Genomic DNA, 8,896 nt, shown 5'->3' on the forward strand with positions numbered 1-8,896 from the left:
CAGTGTTGAGTCTATGGGCAGTGTTGAGTCTATGGGCAGTGTTGAGTCTATGGGTAGCAGTGTTGAGTCTATGGGTAGTGTGAGTCTATGGGTAGTGTGAGTCTATGGGTAGCAGTGTTGAGTCTATGGGCAGTGTTGAGTCTATGGGCAGTGTTGAGTCTATGGGTAGCAGTGTTGAGTCTATGGGTAGTGTGAGTCTATGGGCAGTGTTGAGTCTATGGTGCAGTGTTGAGTCTATGGGCAGTGTGAGTCTATGGGCAGTGTTGAGTCTATGGGCAGTGTTGAGTCTATGGGCAGTGTTGAGTCTATGGGCAGTGTTGAGTCTATGGTGCAGTGTTGAGTCTATGGGTAGCAGTGTTGAGTCTATGGGCAGGGCATACGACGTACGTATCCGAGCATGACAAGCGGCGGTGTGCGTGTGGGTGGTGTGTGGGGTGGTAGCGCTACTCACGATGAACCACTGGGTGACCACCTCGTCGCCCACGGAGCTGGTGACCGTGCAGGGGATCACCAGCGGACTTCCCAGTTCCACCTCGACCAGCGGGGTCACCGCCACGGAGATCGCCGCTTCGACGCCTGCGGCGATGACGGTCATCGCACGCAAGTCACGCTGCAGACTGTGTATAGTGGTGTAGTGTATAGTAGTGTAGTGTATAGTGTAGTGTATAGTAGTGTAGTGTATAGCGTAGTGTATAGTGTAGTGTATAGTAGTGTAGTGTATGTAGTGTATAGTGTAGTTTATAGTACTGTAGTGTAGAGGATAGTAGTGTAGTGTATAATGTATTGTGCAGCAGTATATATTAGTGCAGAGTATGTTACTGTAGTGTATCGTAGTGTAGTGTATAGTAGTGTATAGTAGTGTAGTGTATAGTGTAGTGTATAGTGTAGTGTAGTATATAGTATAGTGTAGTGTATAGTGTAGTGTAAAGTAGTGTATAGTGTAGTGTATAGTAGTGTAGTGTATTAGTGAAGTGTATAATGTAGTGTGTAGTGTATAGTAGTGTAGTGTATAGTAGTGTATAGTGTAGTGTATAGTAGTGTAGTGTATAGTGTAGTGTATAGTAGTGCAGTGTATAGTAGTGTAGTGTATAGTGTATAATAGTGTAGTGTATAGTGTAGTGTATAGTGTAGTGTATAGTTTAGTGTAAAGTAGTGTATAGTTTAGTGTAAAGTAGTGTATAGTGTAGTGTAAAGTAGTGTATAGTGTAGTGTAGTGTATAGTGTAGTGTATTAGTGAAGTGTATAGTGTAGTGTATAGTGTAGTGTAAAGTAGTGTATAGTGTAGTGTATAGTGTAGTGTATAGTAGTGTAGTGTATAGTGTAGTGCAGGGGTCCTCAAACTACGGCCCGCGGGCCACATGCGGCCCGCCGAGGACATTTATCCGGCCCGCCGGGTGTTTTTGCCGCCGCTGCCTGTCTGTTACTTTTTTTCTACATGAGAAGGACGGTCATTGGTGGAAGAGGGAGAGGGGGCGGAGTTCCCCCCAATCAGACTGCATTGATGGGCAGTGCAGTCTGTATGTCTCTGTGTGGGCAAAGTTATTGCTGGTATATTGTTTTTGTAGCGCTGTATATATATTGGTATTTTACTAATAGCAATTTTGACTCCCTAGGAAACAATGATGTCAAGAAAGAGAAACATTTACTCGGAGTGTAGGATATTCAAAGAACAGTGGACTTATGATTACTTTTTCATGCAGTACAAGGAAAGAGCTGTGTGTCTGATATGCCAGAATATAGTGTCTGTGTTCAAAGAATACAATTTACGTCGACACTATGAAACTCAACATAAAGATAAATATGATTGTTTGGTCGGAGGAGTGAGAAAAGATAAAATATTAAAACTGAAAAATACATTAGCAACTCAGCAAAATACTTTTGTGAAGCAGAAGCAGCTAAATATTTCATCACTGCAAGCAAGTTTTCAAGTTGCCAAGCTAATAGCAGACCATTCGTGGAGGGAGAATTTGTTAAAGAATGCCTTCTTTCTGTTGCCAAAGAGATGTGTCCAGAGAAGGCCGATTTATTTAGTACAGTGAGTCTTTCAGGACCTACAATTACACGGAGGATTGAAGAAATGGGAGACAATTTGCATCAGCATTTGCAAAACTCCACAAAAAAACTTTCCTATTTTTCCTTGGCACTCGACGAAAGCAATGATGTTCGTGATTCTGCACAACTTCTAATTTTTATTCGTGGGACGAATGACTATTTCGAAGTCACAGAAGAGCTTGCTGCACTGCAAAGCATCAAAGGAACAACTATAGGAGAGGATATCTTTCGATTTAAAGCTTTCATGCCTGCAGGGATTCATCTTCTTGGTTCTTTCGGTAAAGTCACGTAGAAGGGAAGTAATAAAATAATTTGCATATCAAGAGGAATTTAGCATATGTATGGGAAATGCAGGAAAGTTATTAGTACTACATATGCAGCACGGGCATATGTAGTACTAATCACATTCCTGCATTTCCCATACATATGCTAAATTCCTCTTGATATGCAAATTATTTTGTCAAGGCGCTCTTTCCCCCGTTTCCAACCCAGCTTATATATGCTCCAAGCTCGTGTGCTGTTTCATTCAGACGCTGTCTCCCCGACAGACCTGGTTTTCACCTGAGGACGGCTGCTTGCGTTGTGGCCGAAACGTCGTGAGAATTATTTTATTATGTTTTATTTTTATTATTTTATTACTTCCCTTCTACGTGACTTTACCGAAAGAACCAAGAAGAGAGGATATCTATGAAAAGGTTTGCCAAACTGTGAATGGTTTAGAGCTGAACTGGGCTAAACTAGCCAGTGTGACAACTGATGGTGCTCCTAGCATGGTGGGGTCTAAGAAAGGAGTAATTTCTCGCATTAACCAAGAAATGGACAAACATAACCATTCTCATCCAATAGCCATACACTGCCTCATCCACCAACAAGCGCTGTGTAGTAAATCACTGAAGTGGGACTCTGTTATGAAATTTGTGGTATCTTGTGTTAACTTCATTAGAGCTCATGCACTAAACCACAGACAATTTCAGGAATTTATGTCTGAGCTAAATGTTGACTATGAAGATGTTCTGTATCACACAGAAGTCCGTTGGCTGAGTCGAGGGAGAGTTTGAAAACGTTTCTATGACTTACTTCCACAGATTACAGCTTTTCTGCTTTAAAAAAACAAAGAAGTACCAGAGCTCAATGATGCAGAATGGAAATGGCACCTTGCCTTTCTGACAGATGTAACAGAGCTACTCAACAGTTTCAATGTGCAACTTCAAGGAAAGGGGAAGCTCATCTGTGATATGCAATCACATGTCAAAGCATTTGAAGTAAAATTAGGCCTCCTCATTAAACAAGTGAAGGAGGAAAACTTCTGCCATCTCCCCACAACTCAAAATCTGTTAGCGGAAAAACCATTGGTTGCATTCCCAAACAAAACATGTGTGGATTCACTGGAAAAATTGCAAAAGGAGTTCCAATTTGGATTTAAAGAGCTTCATCTCCATGAACAGGACATACAGCTTTTCCGTAACCCATTTTCTATTGACATTGAAAATGTGGATACAATTTACCAAATGGAACTGGCTGAACTGCAGAATTGTGACTCTCTGAAAGACGCACTCAAGTCAAGCAGCCTTCATAATTTCTATGCATCTCTCCCCTCTGAGACATATCGTCATCTCAGGAATCATGCACTCAAAATGGCAACCATCTTTGGCAGCACTTATGTCTGTGAACAGACTTTTTCCAGAATGAAACATTTGAAATCTCCAACCAGATCTAGACTAACGGATGCACACTTGCATCACTTGTTACGACTAGCAGTGACAAATATGGAACCGGACATTGACCATCTCATTAGCCAAAAGCAGGCCCATAGTTTTCATTCAAATACTGGCAAGTTTGTTGATTTAATTTTACTTGTTCTTCATTTTAAATATTGTATTTGTTCCCGTTTTGTTTCTTCACTTCAAAATAAGATATATGCAGTGTGCATAGGAATTTGTTCATAGTTTTTTTTTTACTATAGTCCGGCCCTCCAACGGTCTGAGGGACAGTGAACTGGCCCCCTGTTTAAAAAGTTTGAGGACCCCTGGTGTAGTGTATAGTGTCGTGTATAGTGTAGTGTATAATGTAGTGTATAGTGTAGTGTAAAGTGTAGTGTATAGTGTAGTGTATAGTGTAGTGTAAAGTAGTGTATAGTGTAGTGTATAGTGTAGTGTAGTAGTGAAGTGTATAGTAGTGTAGTGTATAGTGTAGTGTATAGTGTAGTGTATAGTGTAGTGTAGTAGTGAAGTGTATAGTAGTGTAGTGTATAGTAGTGTATAGTGTAGTGTATAGTGTAGTGTAGTAGTGAAGTGTGTAGTAGTGTGTAGTGTATAGTGTAGTGTATAGTGTAGTGTATAGTGTAGTGTAGTAGTGAAGTGTATAGTAGTGTAGTGTATAGTGTAGTGTAAAGTAGTGTATAGTGTAGTGTAGTAGTGAAGTGTACAGTACACGAGGCTAGATGACGACTTACACGATGGAATCCACCGTCGTGCAGGAACCAACGAGGCGTCGCCCGTCGCACTCAGCAAATCAGCACTCAGCAAATCGGCACTCAGCAAATCGCGACTCTTTTTTTAAAGAAAGACTCCCCATCGTACAGCGCCAATTCGCGTGTGTGGGGTGCCACGAATCTTTCGCGTCTACAGACGACGACTGACACGGTGAAGCCGAACCACGATCGCATGAGGGGGGGGGGGGGGGGATGCTGCTGGATGCTGCCGATGTTCACGGCGGCGGCGATCATCACCTTGAAAGGAGACGGAGGCGAGAAACAGCAACGCGACACATCGCAGCGACATGTGGCCGGCAAGTTCTCGCTGCTCCTGCTGCTGCTGCTGCTGCTGCTGATTGCTTGCAGCTGCTGCTGCTGGTGCTTGCAGAGCCGTGAACCCACCGTGCCCTTCTCCTCCCGTCGTCAATCCTGTGTCGTGTGAAACACAACGCAGCAGTCCGCACCGTCAGAACACATTGTCCTGCTGCTGCGGAGGGAGCTGCTAGGAACACGTCGGATCCCGAGGAGGGCTAGGTGTGCCGCGGGTCGTTTGTTCACGTGTCATTGCTTCACCTTTTTGTTGATTGATGCTTGTATATAGTGTAGAGTTGTACAGGTTGGTTATGGTATTTATGGTTGCTTTCTTGTTCTCTTTTCTTTTCCTGTTGAGGCTCGCGTATTTTTTTTCTCTCTCTCCCTTTCGTTAATTTAAACTTTCTAATTATTGACAGCCGGGACGGCTGGAGGCTACGTAGAGGGGGGTAATGTAGTGACATAAGAAGGGAGGGGCTGCTGGGGGCTCTGGGTTCCCGGGCGGGTCCAGACGCTTAAGCCTCTGGGCGCCAGGCGTTGGGTTCCCAGGGGGTCCAGACGCTTAAGCCTCTGGGCGCCGCCAACGGGGGGGGGGGGGGCTGTGTGTGCTCTGTGGGATGTCTGGTGGCGCACACGGCCCCACCCCTCGTTGGACCAGGCATAAAAGGAGAGCTCCCTGGACGATCGGGGCCCAGTTGTAACTCAAGACCCAAGACCCACGACCAGCCATCTGAAGACCCTGGGATGATGTGAGAGCCAGTGGTGGGACTCTGGAACTCCCGACTCTACGACCTTGTGAGGGCGAGTTCCAGAGTGTAGCCAGAGTAGTGTACCTAGGCTGTGTACCTAGGCTGTGTACCTAGGCTGTAACAGAGTATCAGGACTGTTGGAGAGTTGGACTGTTGGAGTGTTGTATTGTAATAAAGAAGTTACCTCTACAAGTGTCTCCGGAACCCATTACATATATATTGGTATTTTATTACTAATAGCAATTTTGACTCCCTAGGAAACAATGATGTCAAGAAAGAGAAAAATTTACTCGGAGTGTAGGATATTCAAAGAAAAGTGGACTTATAATTACTTTTTCATGCAGTACAAGGAAAGAGCTGTGTGTCTGATATGCCAGAATATAGTGTCTGTGTTCAAAGAATACAATTTACGTCGACACTATGAAACTCAACATAAAGATAAATATGATTGTTTGGTCGGAGAAGTGAGAAAAGATAAAACATTAAAACTGAAAAATACATTAACAACTCAGCAAAATACTTTTGTGAAGCAGAAGCAGCTAAATATTTCATCACTGCGAGCAAGTTTTCAAGTTGCCAAGCTAATAGCGTGCACTGGCAGACCATTCGTGGAGGGAGAATTTGTTAAAGAATGCCTTCTTTCTGTTGCCAAAGAGATGTGTCCAGAGAAGGCCGATTTATTTAGTACAGTGAGTCTTTCAGGACCTACAATTACACGGAGGATTGAAGAAATGGGAGACAATTTGCATCAGCATTTGCAAAACTCCACAAAAAAACTTTCCTATTTTTCCTTGGCACTCGACGAAAGCAATGATGTTCGTGATTCTGCACAACTTCTAATGTTTATTCGTGGGACGAATGACTATTTCGAAGTCACAGAAGAGCTTGCTGCACTGCAAAGCATCAAAGGAACAACTACAGGAGAGGATATCTATGAAAAGTTTGCCAAACTGTGAATGGTTTGGAGCTGAACAGACGACCTGCTTGTCAGTTTTGATGTGGTCTCCTTGTTCACCAAGGTTCCTGTACCTGACACCATCGCAATCATTGAAGACTTGGTTCATCAAGGACTGAATGCTGGAGTACCCCCCCTGGTGAGACACTGCTTAACCAATACATACTTCACCTGGAATGGAACTTTCTACAGGCAAACTGAGGGCACCCCAATGGGCTCCCCCCTATCTCCGGTTGTAGCCAACGTCTTCATGGAGAAATTTGAGACTGACGCCATCCAGACTGCCACTCTACACCCGACCTTGTGGTAGAGGTACGTAGATGACACTTTTGTCATCTGGCCACATGGCCGGCCTGCTCTAGACCAATTTGTCGACCACATCAATTCCATACACCCAGCCATCAGATTCACCATGGAAGTCGAAAAAGATGGCAAGCTACCCACACTCTCACACACTCACACACCCACCCACACACTCTCACACCCACCCACACACCCACCCACACACTCTTCACACACTCACACTCCCACACTCTCACACCCACACACTCCCACACTTTCACACCCACCCACACACTCTCACACCCACACACACACTCCCACACTCTCACACCCACACTCACACCCACCCACACACTCTCACACCCACTCACTCACCCACGTCCGCCATTGTCCACGCGGCGTGGTTGCTGCAACACAACACGTGGTGGTGGTGAGGGGTGTTGCTACAACACGTGGTGGTGGGAGGGGTGTTGTTACAACACGTGGTGGTGGTGAGGGGTGTTGTTACAACACGTGGTGAGGGGTGATGAGGGGTGATGCTGCATAGCGGCGAGAAATGCCTACATCTTACTACAACAACTAGTGTTGTTGTTGTTGTGATACTCACAGGGTGGTGCTAGTTGTGGTAGTAAAAAGAGTTGTGGTGGCAATAAGAGTGGTAGTAGTAGTCGTGATAAGAGTGCTAGTAATACTCACAAGGTAGTAGTAGTGGTAGTAGTTGCTGTTGTTGTGGTAGTTGTTGTTGTGGTAGTTGTTGTTGTTGTTGCTGGGCGATATCCCAGCGTCTCTTCCCACCAAGGCGACCTCCTCACGCGCTGAAGCCCCGCCCACAGCAGGCGCGAGACGCGCCCTGATTGGCTGCCGGCGCTGACGCGTCACCCCGCAGCCCCCTCGCTTCTAATTGGTGGATTGAAACCCCGCCGCGTGGAAACTTCCGCTTTGATAATCGAAGGGATTTTCCCCCTTTCTGGCCACAATAAAACCCTCGTGTGTTTAAGACGTTAAAACACCAAACTGAAACCTTTGCAAGGAATCATGTCTGCATTTACCACACAAAGACAAAGATCCCCCGTATAGCCTAAACAGACTGTAGGGGCAAGTGCTGTTAGCGAGCACCTATGAAGGCCGTAACGGTACACGAGGGGGTGGGTGGCCAGCACCACGCCCGACCGCCTTTGTCTCCCCAGTGGCGATGTTTACACACCGCACCAGGTACTCATTTAAGGCTGAGTCGACCTAGGTGAGGCCCAGGACCGGTTCAGATAATCGTCACTGGTGTTGGCCGTGAGCGGGAATCGAAACCGGGTCGCCAGGTTCATAGCGCAGCGCGCTAACCGGTACACTACCGCTCCCCACGCACGCACACACACACATATACACACGCACACTCACGCACACGCACACACGTACACACACACACGCACATACACGCACACACACTCACGCACACGCACACACATGCACACACATGCGCACACACACGCACACTCACACACACGCACCCGCACACACGCACACACATGCACACACAACAACAACCGCCATTCGCCACTAAGTGGCGGTGACGTCACCACGACGCTTGTGCCAGGCCATGTGCACCATGCCACGCACACACACGCTCTCAGGTGTGAGCACACCTGTAATGTCACGTGACCTGTAATGCCCGGTTACTTGTCAAATCCCTTCTTGAGTACTTTTGCACGCGGAGAAAGCCAATGCGTTCAACTGGACACACGCGTGGAGATGGGTCACGTGTAGAGAGTGGTGAGTGAACCCTGTTGCTTGAGCGACTCGTAAAGCCGCTTCCGCAACTTTCCTAATTAAATTATTAAATCCACGAGGCGCTACTCACGGAGGGGGGAGGGGGGGGGGTAATGCCACGAATACGATCTGACTTTTTTGTTGCTGCAGGAAATTAAATCGGCTATTTTACCCCGTCCAAATGCAAAGACTCGTTTGAGGAAGAGAACGTAGAGTGCCACGCGGCACGAGTCGGCGTTCTCTCGCATGCGATGAAGCCTCTTGCATTCGTTATGGAAATGTCAGGAGTGACCTTTCGCCAGTGTGGCTAAT

General features: G+C 46.1%; 1 long non-coding RNA gene across 1 annotated transcript; it reads right to left on the reverse strand.

Annotated features, from left to right (window-relative positions):
- Positions 1 to 451: 451 nt before the first annotated feature.
- LOC133362265 (uncharacterized) lies at positions 452 to 7,616 on the reverse strand. Its single transcript, XR_009757482.1, has 3 exons — positions 7,520 to 7,616; positions 4,781 to 4,954; positions 452 to 576 (listed from the first exon to the last, which is right to left on the reverse strand). It is a non-coding gene; the product is annotated as an uncharacterized LOC133362265 (long non-coding RNA).
- Positions 7,617 to 8,896: the final 1,280 nt, after the last annotated feature.

The sequence above is a fragment of the Lethenteron reissneri genome, unplaced genomic scaffold (assembly GCF_015708825.2).
Source record: "Lethenteron reissneri isolate LAM-NWPU_2019-01 unplaced genomic scaffold, ASM1570882v1 scaffold_1418, whole genome shotgun sequence".
Lineage (NCBI taxonomy): Eukaryota > Metazoa > Chordata > Hyperoartia > Petromyzontiformes > Petromyzontidae > Lethenteron > Lethenteron reissneri.